The sequence below is a fragment of the Rhinopithecus roxellana genome, chromosome 2 (genome assembly GCF_007565055.1).
Source record: "Rhinopithecus roxellana isolate Shanxi Qingling chromosome 2, ASM756505v1, whole genome shotgun sequence".
Taxonomy (NCBI): Eukaryota; Metazoa; Chordata; class Mammalia; order Primates; family Cercopithecidae; genus Rhinopithecus; species Rhinopithecus roxellana.
In genome coordinates, this window is record NC_044550.1 from 96,618,181 (window position 1) to 96,635,319 (window position 17,139).

Here is a 17,139-nt window from a genome sequence, read left to right on the forward strand (position 1 = left end):
AAAAAGCATCACTATCACTTTGCCCAGAGCATATTCTGAAACACTTCCTTCCAGTAACAAGGAAAGTTTTGAATTATGTGGAGATACTGAGAAAAGTAATTCAATTTAAAGAAAACTCAAGAAAATCAACACAAATATTAGAGCTATTTTTCCAGGTGTTATTTTACCATATTTGCTATCTAGAACTGCTCTCATACATATCTTTATAAGCAATACTATTCTCTATGGTGTCTGAGTTACTCCTTTCCCATGCTTTGTTTCCAAAGAGTTAGAACACAGGATTCATTTGCTCCAGTCAAATAAATATGCTTCTTCTCTGAATACCAGCTTCCCCATCACCTACTGCAGCAGGATGATGTGAGGAGCAAATGTCTAATGCCTGGCACATGGTAGGCCCTCAAATAACTTAAGTTAATTTAAGCAGTTTCTTCACAAGAAGGGCTAAATAGTCACATTATTTTATTGGGTAGCCTGTTGTGAAAGACCGGTTTATTATGATATTTTGTTTTAGTTGTATTTCATAACACTGCTGACTGATACTTTCATAAAATATAATCATTAAATAATAAAAGGAGTAATTATCACTATTACTATTTAAGAGTCATTATTTCCTAGGTCTTAGGTAGTACCCTTGCACTCACTCACATATTAAGACTCTGTCAAATACTCAAATGGACCCCTCTGCAGATTAGTAGGTCATACAAACAGGTAGATTTCTGCCTCCTTTCTAGTTCCCTACCCGGCATATTCTGTCCAAACTACAGTCCCTTCTCTTTTTTCTCCCTCTCTCTTATTTTTTAACTTAACAAGTTATTTTCTCTTTATTGCTTTGTTTCCTTCCTCTAATTATATTTCTTCTTCTTAGTTGTTAACTTTTATTTTAGACTCAGGGGTACATGTGTGGGTTTGTTATACAGGTAAATTCTGTGTCACGGGGGTTTGGTGTATAGATTTTTTCAATACCCAGGTAATAAGTATAGTGCCTTCTAGGTAGTGTTTTCATCATCGCATTCTGGCCTAAGGCTCCTAGGCTGGTCTAGCCCTGCTGCCACCAACTTTCAAGTGGGGCAGCTGCTTAGTACCAGTGAAGGATGGGAGAGCCACAGCTTTCAGTTCCTTTTGCCCCTGCAGTTCAGTGGGTCCCAGGTTCTTGTTGCATGTCCAAGAAGAGTGAGGTTACACTGACCATTGAAGGGTGGAGAAGAATTTTGTTGAGTGACAGAACAGCTCTCAGTTCAGAGGGGAAGCTAGGGTGGTCTACCCAAAGTCGGTGGTTTTTCGCCCAGTATGGCTGTGTCCAGGGCTTTTATGAGCTCAGAATGGGGGAGTGCATGCTGATTCGTTTGTGAGTATGCAAAAAAGCTAAAACAAAGACACCACTCAAAGGTGGGCATGGCAGTGTACAAAAAACAATTAGGGAAGGTTAAGTATATGTAAAAGAGGTAGAGGGTGAGGCTCAATCAGAGGAAGGAGCACCACCGGGAAGAGAGGTTCTCAATCTGGTGTATGGATTTGACTTGTAGCCTGGCTTTCAGGCTTTAAACTGTCTTGCCTTGAAGGTGTGGTTTCACCGAGGACCTGCCCCTATTTGCATAGGCATTTGACTGCCTCTTGCTGCTATCACAATGTCTAGAACATATTGTTTCAAAAATTGTCTGGTATTCTAGTTCTTTAATTTAGTTCCTGATACACCATATCAGGGAAAAGAAGCAGTTGTCCTCTCTCCTTGCACAGTTTAGTTTGTTTTCTTTTGTTTTTATACTCTCCGCACTTTAAAGCTGTCATTTTACTCTCTCGGCCTCTATTCTTTCTGATGAGAAGTCAACATTCATTGTTACTCTCCCTGCTCTGTAGGCAGTAAGCAATGTGCCATCTCATTGAAACTCTGGTCATTTGGTTATCAGTATTATTTTTTCTTGTGTTTATGTTTGGGTAATTTCTATTCACCAGCCTTCAACTGCATGGATACTTTATAATTTTGTGTCTAATATGTTGTTAATTACAATAGATTTTTAAAATTTAGACATTCAATTTTTTTTTTAGTTTTATATTTTGATTTAGTTCTTTTCAAATATTTTACATCTGTCATAAAAGTTAATATGTTCACCTGTTATATGTATAATTTTCTGTGAAATCTTTGATGTATTTGTTTTCCTTCTTTTATTTTATTTATGTTAATATTTTGAGACAAAGTCTTACTCTGTTGCCCAGGCTGGAGTGCAGTGGGACAAACATGGCTCACTGCAGCCTGAACATCATGGACACAAGCAATGAACCGGCCTCAGCCTCCCAAGGAGCTGGGACCATGGACACGTGCCACCACACCTGGCTAATTTATTACATTGTTTGTGGTGATGGGGTCTCCCTATATAGCCCAGGCTAGTCCTAAACTTCTGGGCAGTCCTTCCACCTCAGCCTCCCAAAGTGTTGAGATTACAGACATGAATCACCATGTGTTTTCCTGGCTTCTAATAAATATTTCATTCCTGGATCTATGTCTACTGGCTGATTTTTCTGTAGGCTTCAAGTCAAATTATGTTTGATTTTCCATGTCTAGTAATTTTTAGGTTGCATCTTGCATATTGAGATGAAGTATTATAGAGGCCAAGGATTCTGTCATCTTTATGTGAGAGTGTTGACCCTCTGCGCCCCCACTTTTTTTTTTATCATGTAGCAGAGTTGATCTTGTGCAGTATTGTTTTTAAGCTTTCTTATTTTATTTTTGTTCTTAGGCCAGGAGCATAGCCCTAAGTCCAGTCATGTGTTCCTTTCTAGAGTGTGGTGCTTACCGAGATTTCAGCAGATACTCAGTGGTTTTTAACTAATCCTCTCCAACTCCATCTGTGTCCTTTTGTTCAACAGGAAATTTCTACTGAAGATTTTTAGACTTCCAGTTCTTGTACTTCTCCAAGCTATTTGTATGCTAGTACCACATATTTATGGTTTAGGAATCAGTCAGGAATTAGAAGGGGTGAGATACCACACCACAGACTCTCTCCTTTCCCCAGTTATCAGCCCCTCTAGCATACCCAAATACCAAATTCTGACTTTTTCCCAAAAATTTCAACAGATCATTTTTTTCTTTTTTTGGGAGGTGGCGGGGTGGGGAGAAGGGGACAATCATTCAGACCACAGCAAAAGTACAAGCTTCAAGAAGCCAAAATCCATGCTTGTATTTCAATTTGAACTTTATTTTTACTGAAGGTTAGCAATGCTCTCTTCCCCTTTTCTAGTGTATGATGCACTCTATTATATATCTTGTAACTCAACAAGAACTAAAATTCAATTTTGGCCACTAAATAGACTATTCATCCCTTTCGTCCCTTTTTTTGGCTCTTGAATCAATTCCTATAAATTGGTACCAAAGAATGGAGGTGCAGATAATCCTCCTATGTCATCATTTGTGAATCTACTCCCTGGAAATAAAATCAAACCCTAACTTCTATTCAAAACTGAAGTGCAAAATACTTCGCATCTCAGATAGAATTATAAACAGTTTACTAACAATAGTGACAGGCAAGATGAACAAACAGAAGTCTTATGAAATTTTGAATAAAATTTACCTCCTATGTTGTATTTTTTGAATAACATTTTTTATGACAGTTTTAGTGTTCTTTTCTCACCTTAAAAGTCTATTGTATAAATAGAGTAAATCCTTTTTGTCAAAATTAACCTACATTATATTAAAATTATTAGTGCTTTTTAATACATTCACTTTATTTTCTGGGTTGCTTCTATTCTAACCAGATAGATAGATAGATAGATAGATAGATAGATAGATAGATAGATAGATAGATAGATACATACATACATACATACATACATACATACATTGTAAATTTTCAATATCTTTATGAGTTATTCTTAGATATCTTGTATAATTCTCAGAAAACTCCCTTTCCCCATGTTTATAAGAAAAAATATTATAACAAGTCATATCTAGAAAATTCTAAGAAAAATTTTGCATGATTTAAAATATGATAGGACTACTCTCCCAATTTTGTGTTTTGTGGTAACTAGATGATTGTTACAAAGTAGGACAGCAACGTCATTTTCTTCAGGGCAACCTATTGGATATTAAGATTCCCAAGTATAGGATACAGTCATGACAAAATTTACAAAAGCTTACCAGATACTGGGCTTCTTGTTTGAATCTGAGTTGAGATAAGAAAATAATCTTTTAGAAAATATTATTATAATGTTCATTTTTCTGCCAAATTTCTCAATTGTGCCTGTTAATGGAGGGGATATACTAAGCATATTTTTTCCCGAAGACGTTACTTGCTATGGAAGAAATGTGGGACTGCTTCTCAAAAAAAGATAACCTCAAATAAAGACTTTAAAATAGCAAATAGAAACAAAACATAACAAAACAAAACAACAAACAATAATTTAAGTTCTTCTTTTTAGACCTGAAGCTTTGGTAAAGCTCTGACATGGAGGACAGAATTAGCCTTTCTTACTTAATTTAGGTAACTTCAGTCCAGAAAACTATCTTACACTTCTGACATTCTCTTTGAAGTATGAAAGCTATTTACTGAGCCTTCATAGACTAGTTTAGAGATCATTCACATTTAGTATATTTTTGAATGCCAGAACAGTTTCAAATTACATGTTTTCCAAATTTTCACTGATTTTTAATATGCGTTCGATATACAAAAAATATTTCCTCCCAGAATACATACACATATTTGCTTTCATTTAAGGAAGAATCCAAAAAGTACATTGTGTTTATATAGTTTTATTAATGATAAACTCTTGTTACAATTCAATACTTTATACTATTAAAGTACAGATTATAAGGTTGATATTTTGTCCTGTGAATATTAACTGCTTTCAAGTAAACCTATCAAAGCCACAGAGCCGAAAAGACAAAATTATCTTTTGGCATGCACAAAAACAGAATTTCTTACAGTGAAGTGTAATTCTACATGGGTTCGGAGTTTTAGACGGAAAACTAGCAGAGAAAGAGAAAGAGAACACTCAGAAAAGCTATTAGCATACAATTTTTAAAAAATGTTTCTTTGTACTGGGTTTACACATTGCTCTTTAAAGTCTTTTCCTACATATTAAGTCTTCTCTGATGCTATTATAAATGTGTTTTTCTCAACCCTTATGTCCTCTAGTTTACTTTTTTGTATATTAGGCAATTTATTCTGTACACTAAACTTTACCTTACTACTTCCCTGAATTGTTCATGGCTTCGTGTTATCATTGATATCTGAGATTTTCTAGATATAATGTCATATCATCTGCAACTACAGATTGTTTTACTTCCTCATTTTGCAATGCCTTTGACTGATTTCAGTTTCAAATTGTACTGGTTAATACCTCTAGTCAAATGGTGAATAACAATGGGCGTAGTGGGTATCTTTGTTCTGTTCTTGATCTTGGTGGAAATGCTCCTTGTATTTTCCACAAAGTTTAACCTCCGTTCAATTACTTCATTTGAATTCTTGTGCATTTATTTTTCTTCTATTAATTTGATATTTTTTTCTCTATTTATCCTCATTGCTCTAAAATTGTGTTTAGGTAGTGATACATTTTTGTTTTTTTAATAATTTGACTACACACAAAGAATAAAGAGTCCTTTTTCTGCATAATCATAGGCTCTGGAAAATCAGCGCAGTGAGTGGAGGGTTTATCATTGTTCCTAACATTATAGTCTGCAAATAGTGTCTTTCCACTATACTCATGGCATAGTCATTTGTCTATCATAAAAGAAAATAGCATTTTCAGGAATCTGAGGCTTAATATAATTTACTTGAAATCATATTTTAGGATTAAAGTTAATATTGTGCAAAATAGCTCATCATATCTTATTCTTGTTTGTTTTATTATTATTATCTTTTGATTTGGTTATGATAGAAGATGGACATTTATGATAACCAAGAGGAGCATTTGTTATTTAAATAAAGCCATTTTCAAGTAAATACAATGTGAAAATTAGAGTTGGCTCGGGTCAGATACATTTAACTAAATTTAATCTCTGCCAATCTCAGCAAAATTTAGTCATGAATCACTTATTTTGTTTCTATGAGAATTACAGACAGTTTAAGCTTTTACATGTGTTCCATTTCAGTGGTATTTTGCTACAAATATTACATTCTATAGTTAATTATGCAAAAAGATGATTTGTGTTGTCTTGGTTTTATCTTGTTGTTTAGATATTCCTTTAGTTTCCTGGATTCTTGAAAAAACACACTAACTCTTTGGGATCCTTTGGTGATCTTTCTAGTATTTTCTATAGCATATGTTATATACCCCTGGTATATGCAGTTCATTTGGTTGGCAACAGTCTCTTAGAATAAGATAAAAAAAAGATACAAAACTTTTATTAGAATGAATAGTATTTTGTTAATTATAGAAGCAATCTCTTTTAATAAACATTTCACTTTTATAAAACCAAAGGTGCAAGGAATGAAATACACAAAAATAACTAAGAAATTATATTAATAAACTTAGTGAATTTATAAATATTATTTAATTTTATAATTCTTTTGATAGTTGACTTATCTAAAAATGCAAATATTTGTTTTGCTTTTAAGAGAAAATGTACTCCATAGCTACAATTATAATTAAAATCAACTGTTTTTTAATTAGGGACAGACCATTTGTGAAATTTCTATTATGTCATTTTCTAAGATTCAGAAAACAAATATTTTTTTAAATATCTATTTTAGATTGCAGTAATGTAAAATATGGTCAAGATTTGTTTTTCCTTCTTAGAAACGCTGTGGAGTTTTTCCTTTTCTAGAATGTCTTCTAGTGATAGATTTGATTCTGTGAGCATGGTTTGGAGGCAGTGTGTGGCCTATGTTTCTACTATAAATATAGTAGCTTCTCAGTGAAAGAGACACACAGCTTCTTTTTCATGCTTAAAGACTGACAGTACTCAATCTGTTATTTTGAGAAAGACCCATTTACTGTGATTCAAACCTGAATATCCAACTTTCTAGAAGATATTTACACCAATGTGTCCCTAAAGCACCTCACATTTAGTATGTCCACAGTAGAATCTTCTCTCTTTTTTTTTTTATCATAATTCATCTGTAAGCCATGAGTCTACCACTTCTCTCCTTCATTCTCAATTATAGTTTATTTCATTATAATTCATACCTAAAATCTAAGGATTAATTTTGATGTTAATCTAAAGCTTTGGATCATTCTAACTCTTCAATTTCTCTCTGATGGATCCATTTCTTAACATTTCTTTCTTTCTAACTCCGATTTTATCCACCTCACTTTGGTTTTCTGCCTTTTACTGCTTCTGTATTATTATAGAACAACAATAACAAAAGAGGCAAAGCCACTTATTCGACCCCATCAGTCCACAGCTTCTGTTTCCTGTTTAAAAGTACCATGCCTTCCCAATGTCTGCAGAATGTGGCTCATAGTTGTAGTGTTGATGGAAGGCCACTCATACTTATTTATCGTCAGCCTGGCTAATCGCCTGCTGCCACTTTACACATTCTGGCACAGTTAGGATTCTTTCAAGTGTCAGGAAATGGAAACACAATTGGGTAACATTACATAATAGAAGATGGTTTTTAGTGAAGGCTAGAGAGACAAAAAACGATCTGAGCATGGAATAACCAGGACTCGCAGAGAGTGCGATACATTTCAGAATGTAGAGCATCTCTAGCTCTGCTTCTCTTTATGGGCCAGCTATGTTCACAGCAGGCCCTGATTCTCCCCTTCTCCGGTGTCCCACCATTATACTGCTATGGCTACTCTGGGTTTTCACAGCTACTGTTTCCATCATTTGAAATAATTTTGTTTTAAATGTCTTCTCTAGAATTTGTCATTTCTACTGTCTAATAACTTCTGCTTGCTGACTTTTTTCCATGAGTCTTGTTAAAGAAACAGTCTAGACAAAAGTATTTTCAAAGAAAAGGAAAAAGTATTCTTGCAAAAAGTTGCCAGGCAGATTTCAGTAAGATTAGCTCAAAAAAGGTAGTGAGTCATTAAAAGAGAATATAAGTCACAAATTACCACAGCATGGCCATTTAGCCAAATACAGAATAAGCTTTAAAATTATTTTTTCTTTTGCTGTAGTAATGTTTATAAATTTATTATTTGGATGTAATAACAAACAAACATAAAAAGCATGCTGTCAGAAATAGTGTCAACCATAGAACAACCAACTTTAATTGAGCACTTACTACATGTCAAACACTGTGACTATATCATCATATGTATTCTCATTTGAATGACATACAGACTCTGTGATATGGTACTATTTTTTTCCATGTTTTACAATTACAGAATGGATTATATTCCTAAATAATAAGGCATGAGTTAATCTCCTAAAGTCTTATAAAACTTCACTTGTGCCCAGGTAAGAAAATAAAGTCATTTTAATGTAGTCTTGCCTTTAGACTATGGTGGGCTATCATCAGAACTACATTCGGTATCCCCCTAATCCTCCAGTCTGAAGGAACCCAACCTCAGCATTATTCACAGTAGCAAAGACAGAATCAACCTAAATGCCCATCAATGAGAGACTGGATAAAGAAACTGTCACACATATACACCATGGGATATAATGCAGCCATAAAAAAGAACAAGATCTGTGTCTTTTGCAGGAACACGGATGGAGCTGAAGGCCATTATCTTTAGCAAATTAATGCAGGAACATGAAACCAAATACCATGTGCTGTCACTTATAAGTGGGAGCTAAATGATGAGAATTTATGAACATAAAGAAGGGAAAAACAGACACTGGGGCCTCGTTGAGGGTAGAGAGTGAAAGGAGGGAGAGGAGCACAAAAATTAATTATTGAGTTCTAGACTTAGAACCTGCGTGACAAAATAATCTGTACAAGAAACCCACTTGACGTAAGTTTACCTATATAACAAACCTGCACTGGGCCCCCTGATCCTAAAATTAAAAAAATAGTAACCTAAATGCTCAACATCACATGTCATCAGGGAAATAGAAATTAAAACCACAATGAGGTATTAACTCATAACTATTAGAATTAGTGTTGGGACTGGGCACGGTGGCTCACTCCTGCAATCCCAGCAGTGTGGGAGGCTGAGGCGGGTGGATCGCCTGATGTCAGGAGTTCGAGACCAGCCTGGCCAACATGGTGAAACCCCATCTCTACTAAAAATACAACAAAATTAGCTGTGCGTGGTGGCAGGCACCTGTAATCCCAGCTACTTGGGAGGCTGAGGCAGAAGAATCGCTTGAATCTGGGAGGTGGAGATTGCAGTGAGCTAAGATTGTGTCATTGCACTCCAGCCTGGGCAACAAGAGTGAAACTTAAAAAAATAAAATAAAAAATAGAATTAGTGTTGGCTAGGATTTGGAGAAAAGGGAACTCTTGCATACTGTTAGTGGAAATCTAAATTAATACAACTATTTTGGAAAAAAATACAGAAATTTCTCAGACAATTAAAACCAGAACTACCATATGATCCAGCAATCCAAATACTAAGCATGTATCTAAAGAAAATGAAGTTAGTATGTGGAAGAGTTATCTACACATCCATGTTCTTTGCTTCATTATTTACGATAGCCAAAACATGGACTCAATCTAAGTATCTATTAGAGTATGAACGAATAAAGATAATATCCCATATATATATACACAATAGAAGACTTTTCAGCATTTAAAAAATGTAGTTAAATATTGAGCATGTTTTCCTGTACTTGTTGGCCATTTGTATGTCTTCTTTTGAGAAATTATCTTTTCAGCTCCTTTGCCAGGTTTTTAACTGGGTTGTTTGTTTTCTTGCTATTGAGGTGTTTGAACTCTTTATATATTTTGGATATATTAAGTTGCATGGTCTGCAAATATTTTCTCTTATTCACAGGTTGGCTCTTCACTCTGTTGATTTTTTTCTTTGCTGTGCAGAAGCTTTTTAGTTTGAGGTAATCTCATGTGTCTATTTTGCTTTGTTGCCTGTGCTTTTGGTGTCATTTTGAAAAAAAATGTTTGCCCAGACCAATGTAATGAAAATTTTCCCTTGTGCTCTCTTCTGGTAGTCTTGTGGTTTCAGGACTTATGTTAATGTCATCAATACATTTTGACTAAATTTTTGTACATAGTGTAAAATAAGGGTCCAATTTCGGTCTGCATGTGGATATCCAGTTTTCCTAGCACCATTTATTGAAGAGACTATTCAATTCCCCATCCCCTGTTCTTGGTACCTTTGTTGAAAGTCAATTGACTATAAATGAGGAAATTTATTTCTAAGCTTTCTGTTCTATTCTCTTGGTCTATGTGTCTGTTTTTATGCAAATATCATGTGGTTTGATCACTGTAGCTTTGTAATATATTTTAAAATCAGATTTTATGATGTTTCCTACTTTGTTCTTTTTGTTCAAGATTGCATTGGCTATTGGGAGTCTTTTGTAATTCCACATAATTTTAGGATAGTTTTTTTCTGTTTCTGTTTCTATGAAAATTGTAACTGGAATTTTGGGCAATATGGACATTTTAACAGTATTAATTTTCATTTTGTCATGGTGGCTCACTTCATGGCTGTAATTCCAACAGTTTTGGAGGCTGAGGTGGAAGGATTGTTTGAGACCAGGAGTTCAATGCTGCAGTGAACCTGGGTGACAGAGCAAGACCTCATCTCTAAAAAAATAAACAAATAAATTCTCCTAATCCATAAACATGTCTTTCCATTTATTTGTACCTTCTTAATTTTTTTCATATATGTCTTATAGTTTTCTGTGTACAGATTTTTTTGTCTCCTCAGTTAAATTTATTGTGTAGTATTTTAATTTTTAGCTATTATAAATGAGATTGTTTACCTGATTTTTTTCAGATAATTTTTGGTGTATAGAATGCCAACCAATTTTTTATGTTGATTTTGTATCCTGCGTCTTTACTGAATTTGCTTATTAATTCTCACAGTTTTTTAGTGGCGTCTTTAGGGTTTTTTACATGTAAGATCACATACCTTCAAACAAAGAACTTCCTTTCTGATTCAGATGACTTTTATTTCTCTGTCTTGCATAATTGCTCAGGCTAGGAATTTTAGCACTAAGTTAAACAGAAGCACTAAGAGTGAACATCCATGTCTTCTTCTTGATTTCATAGGAAAAGCTTTCAACTTTTCACCATTGAGTATAATGTTAGCATTGTGCTTGTCATATATTGTTTTTATTGTGTTGAGGTGCATTTGTTCTATACCTAATTTGCTGTATGTTTTTATTTTAAAAGAATGTTGAATTTTGTCAAAGCTTTTTCTGCATTTATTTAATCTTATGATTTTATCTTTCATTCTGTTAATGTTTTATATCATATTTATTGATTTGTATATGTTGAACCATCCTTGCAACAGGGATAAATCCTATGTGATGATGCTGAATGATCCTTTAAATGTTCCATTGAATTCAGTTCGCTAATGTTTTGTTGAGCATTATTGTATGTATACTCATTAGAGACAGTGACTATCATTTTATTTTTTTCGAGTGTCTTTGTTTACCTTTGCCTTTGCTATCAGAGTAACACTTGTAAAATGAGTTTGCAAGTATTTCCTACTTTTCAATCTTTTTGGAGATTTCAAAAAGTCTTGGTATTAGTTCTTTGGATGTTTGGTACAATTCATCATGAAGTTAATCAGGTCCTCAGCTTTTCTTTGATGGGAGATGTTCTATTTCTCATTCAACCTTCCTCTCTATTATTAGTCTGTCCAGACTTTTGATTTATGATTTAGTCTTGGAGGGTTGCATGTTTCCCAGAATGTATCCACTATTTCTAGGTTAACCCATTTGAAGGCATATGATTGTTCACAATAGTTTTTTATGAGCATTTGTGTGTATCTCTTACAATGTCGTCTCCTTCATTCCTGATTTTGTTATTTGAATCTTCTCTCAGTCTGGCTACAAGTTTGTCAATATTGTTTTTCTTTTAAAAAACAACTCTTAGCTTCATTGAATTTGTAAATTTATTTCTAGCTTCTATTCAATTGTTATTTCATTTCTTCTATAATTTTGGACTTAGTTTGTTCTTGTTTTTCTAATTCTTAGAGGTGAAATACTAGCTTCTTCATTTGAAATTGTTCTTATTTATTCAGGCATTTATTGCTACAAACTCCATCTCAAACTGCTTTTGCTACAGTATAACTTTTGGTATGTTGTATTTTCATTTCCAATTTTCTCAATATATTTTTTAAAAAATTTAAATTTCTTTTATGACATATTGGTTAACCAGGAGCATATTATTTAATGTTTTATTTTTTATTTTATTTATTTATTTTTTAATATACGTTAAGTTCTAGGGTACATGTGCACAATGTGCAGCTTTGTTACATATGTATAAATGTGCCGTGTTGGTTTCCTGCACCCATTAATTCGTTATTTACATTGGGTATTTCTCCTAATGCTATCCCTTCCTGATCCTCCCACCCTATGACAGGTCTTGGTGTGTGATGTTCCCCACCCTGTGTCTAAGTGTTCTCATTGTTCAATTCCCATCTATGAGTGAGAACATGCAGTGTTTGGTTGTCTGTCCTTGCGATAGTTTGCTCAGAATGATGGTTTCCAGCTCCATCCATGTCCCTACAAAGGACATGAACTCATCCTTTTTTATGGCTGCATAGCATTCCATGGTGTATATGTGCCACATTTTCTTAATCCAGTCTATCATTGATGAACATTTGAGTTGGTTCCAAGTCTTTGCTATTGTGAATAGTGCCTCTATAAACATATGTGTGCATGTGTCTTTACAGTAGCATGATTTATAATCCGTTGGGTATATATCTAGCAATGGAATCGCTGGGTCAAATGGTATTTCTAGTTCTAGATCCTTGAGGAATCGCCACACTGTCTTCCACAATGGTTGAACTAGTTTACAGTCCCACCAACAGTGTAAAAGTGTTCCTATTTCTCCACATCCTCTCCAGCACCTGTGGTTTCCTGCCTTTTTAATGATTGTCATTCTAGCTGGTGTGAGATGGTATCTCATTGTGGTTTTGATTTGCATTTCTCTAATGGTGAGTGATGATGAGCATTTTTTCATATGTCTGTTGGCTGCATACATGTCTTCTTTTGAGAAGTGTCTCTTCATATCCTTTGCCCACTTTTTGATGGGGTTGTTTGTTTTTCTTGCATATTTGTTTAACTTCTTTGTAGATTCTGGATATTAGCCCTTTGTCAGATGGGTAGATTGCAAAAATTTTCTCCCATTCTGTAGGTTGCCTGTTCACTCTGATGGTAGTTTCTTTTGTTGTTTAATTAGATTTTTTTTTGTGTTTAATTAGATCCCATTTGTCAATTTTGGCTTTTATTGCCATTGCTTTTGGTGTTTTAGTTGTGAAGTCCTTGCCCATGCCTATGTCCTGAATGGTATTGCCTAGGTTTTCTTCTAGGGTTTTTATGGTTTTAGGTCTAACATTTCAGTCTTTAATACATCTTGAATTAATTTTTGTATAAAGTGTAAGGAAGGGATCCAGTTTCAGCTTTCTACATACGGCTAGCCAGTTTTCCCAGCACCATTTATTAAATAGGGAATCCTTTCCCTATTGGTCTATATATCTGTTTTAGTACCAGTCTATATTTTCCATTGGTCTATATATCTGTTTTAGCACCAGTACCATGCTGTTTTGGTCACTGTCGCCTTGTAGTATAGTTTGAAGTTAGGTAGTGTGATTCCTCCAGCTTTATTCTTTTTGCTTAGGATTGTCTTGGCAATGTGGGTTCTTTTTTGATTCCATATGAACTTTAAAGTAGTTTATTCCAATTCTGTGAAGAAAACCGTTGGTAGCTTGATGGGGATGGCATTGAATCTATAAATTACCTTTGACAGTATGGTCATTATCACGATATTGATTCTTCCTATCCATGAGCATGGAATGTACTTCCCTTTTTTTGTGCCCTCTTTTATTTCATTGAGCAGTGATTTGTAGTTCTCCTTGAAGAGGTCCTTCACATCCCTTGTAAGTTGGATTCCTAGGTATTTTATTCTCTTTGAAGCAATCGTGAATGTGAGTTCACTCACGATTTGGCTCTCTGTTTGTCTATTATTGGTGTATAAGAATGCTTGTGATTTTTGCACATTGATTTTGTATCCTGAGACTTTGCCAAAGTTGCTTATCAGCTTAAGGGAATTTTGGGCTGAGGCAATGGGGTGTTCTAAATACACAATCATGTCATCTGCAAACAGGGACAATTTGGCTTCCTCCTTTCCTAATTGAATACCCTTTATTTCTTCATCCTGCCTGATTGCCCTAGCCAGAACTTCAAACACTATGTTGAATAGGAGTGGTGAGAGAGGGCATCCCTGTCTTATGCCAGTTTTCAAAGGGAATGCTTCCAGTTTTTGCCCATTCAGTATGATATTGGCTGTGGGTTTGTCATAAATATCTCTTATTATTTTGAGATATGTTCCATCAATACCTAGTTTATTGACAGTTTTTAGCAAGCAGAGCTGTTTTATTTTGTCGAAGGTCTTTTTTGTATCTATTGAGATAATCATGTGGTTTTTGTCTTTGGTTCTGTTTATGTGATGGATTATGTTTACTGATTTGCATATGTTGAACAAGCCTTGCATCCCAAGGATGAAGCCAACTTGATCGTGGTGGATAAGCTCTTTGATGTGCTGCTCGATTTGGTTTGCCAGTATTTTATTGAGGATTTTTGCATCAATGTTCATCAGGGATATTGATCTAAAATTCTCTTTTTTGTGTATGTCTCTGCCAGGCTTTGGTATCAGGATGATGCTGGTCTCATAAAATGAGCTAGGGAGGATTCCCTCCTTTTCTATGGATTGGAATAGTTTCAGAAGAAATGGTACCAGCTCCACTTTGTACCGCTGGTAGAATTTGGCTATGAATCTGTCTGGTCCTGGACTTGTTTTGGTTGGTAGGCTCTTCATTATTGCCTCAACTTTAGAGCCTGTTATTGGTCTGTTCAGGGATTCAACTTCATCCTGGTTTAATCTTGGGAGAGTGTATGTATCCATGAATGTATCCATTTCTTCTAGATTTTCTAGTTTATGTGCATAGAGGTGTTTATAGTATTCTTTGATGGTAGTTTGTATTTCTGTGGGATTGGTGGTGATGTTCCCTTTATCATTTTTTATTGCATCTATTTGATTCTTCTCTCTTTTCTTCCTTATTAGTCTTGCTAGCGGTCTATCAATTTTGTTGATCTTTTCAAAAAACCAGCTCCTGGATTCCTTGATTTTTCGAAGGATTTTTTATGTCTCTATCTCCTTCAGTTCTGCACTGATCTTAGTTATTTCTTGCCTTTTGCTAGCTTTCGAATGTGCTTGCTCTTGCTTCTCTAGTTCTTTTAATTGTGATGTTAGGGTGTCGATTTTAGATCTTTTCTGCTTTCTCTTGTGGGTATTTAGTGCTATAAATTTCCCTCTACACACTGCTTTAAATGTGTCCCAGAGATTCTGGTATGTTGTGTCTTTGTTCTCATTGGTTTCAAAGAACATCTTTATTTCTGCCTTCATTTAGTTATTTAGCCAGTAGTCATTCAGGAGTAGGTTGTTCTGTTTCCGTGTAGTTGTGTGGTTTTGAGTGAGTTTCTTCATCCTGAGTTCTAATTTGATTGCACTGTGGTCTGAGAGACAATTTGTTGTGATTTCTGTTCTTTTACATTTGCTGAGGAGTGTTTTACTTCCAGCTACATGGTCAATTTTGGAATATGTGTGATGTGGTGCTGCGAAGAGTGTATATTCTCTTGATTTGGGGTGAAGATTTCTGTAAATGTCTGCTAGCTCTGCTTGGTGCAGAGCTTAGTTCAAATCCTGATATTCTTGTTAACCTTCTGTCTTGTTGATCTGTCTAATATTGACAGTGGAGTGTTAAAGTCTCCCATTATTATTGTGTGGCAATCTAAGTCTCTTTTTAGGTCTCTCTGGATTTGCTTTATGAATCTGGGTCCTCTTGTATCGGGTGCATATATATTTAGGATAGTTAGCTCTTCCTGTTGAATTGATCCCTTTGCCATTATATAATGGCCTTCTTTTGATCTCTGTTGATCTCTTTGGATCTGTGTTGGTTTAAAGTCTGTTTTATCAGAGACTAGGATTGCAATTCCTGCTTTTTTTGCTTTTCATTTGCTTGGTAGATCTTCCTCCATCCCTTTATTTTGAGCCTATGTGTTTCTCTGCACATGAGATGGGTCTCCTGAATACAGCACACTGATAGGTCTTGACTCTTTATCCAGTTTGCCAGTCTGTGTCTTTTAATTGGGGTATTTAACCCATTTACTTTTAAGGTTAATATTGTTATGTGTGAATTTGATCCTGTCATTATGATATTAGCTGGTTATTTTGCTTGTTAGTTGATGCAGTTTCTTCCTAGCATCGATGGTCTTCACAATTTGGCATGTTTTTGCAGTGACTGGTACTGGTTGTTCCTTTCCATGTTTAGTGCTTCCTTCAGGAGCACTTGTAAGGCAGACCTGGTAGTGACAAAATCAGTATTTGCTTGTCTGTAAAGGATTTTATTTCTCCTTCACTTATGAAGCTTAGTTTGACTGGATATGAAATTCTGGGTTGAAAATTCTTTTCTTTAGGAATGTTGAATATTGGCCCCCACTATCTTTTGACTTGTAGGGTTTCTGCTGAGAGATCTGCTGTTAGTCTGATGGACTGCCCTTTGTGGGTAACCTGAACTTTGTCTCTGGCTGCCCTTAGCATTTTTTCCTTCATTTCAACCTTGGTGAATCTGGCAATTATGTGTCTTGGAGTTGCTCTTCTTGAGGAGTATCTTTGTGGTATTGCCTGTATTTCCTGAATTTGAATGTTGGCCTGCCTTGCTAGATTGGGGAAGTTCTTCTGGATAATATCCTGAAGAGTGTTTTCCAACTTGGTTCCATTCTACCCATCACTTTCAGGTACACCAATCAAATGTAGATGTGGTCTTTTCACATAGTCTCATATGTCTTGGAGGCTTTGTTATCTTTTTATTCTTTTTTCTCTAAACTTCTCTTTTTGCTTCATTTCATTTATTTGGTCTTCAATCACTGATATACCTTCTTCCACTTGATTGAATCAGCTACTGAAGCTTGTGCATGCATCACATAGTTCTTGTGCCATGTCTTTCAGCTCCATCAGGTCATTTAAGCTCTTCTCTACACTATTTTTTTCTAGTTAGCTGTTCGTCTAATTTTTTTCAAGGTTTTTGTCTTCCTTGCGATGGGTTCAAACATTCTCC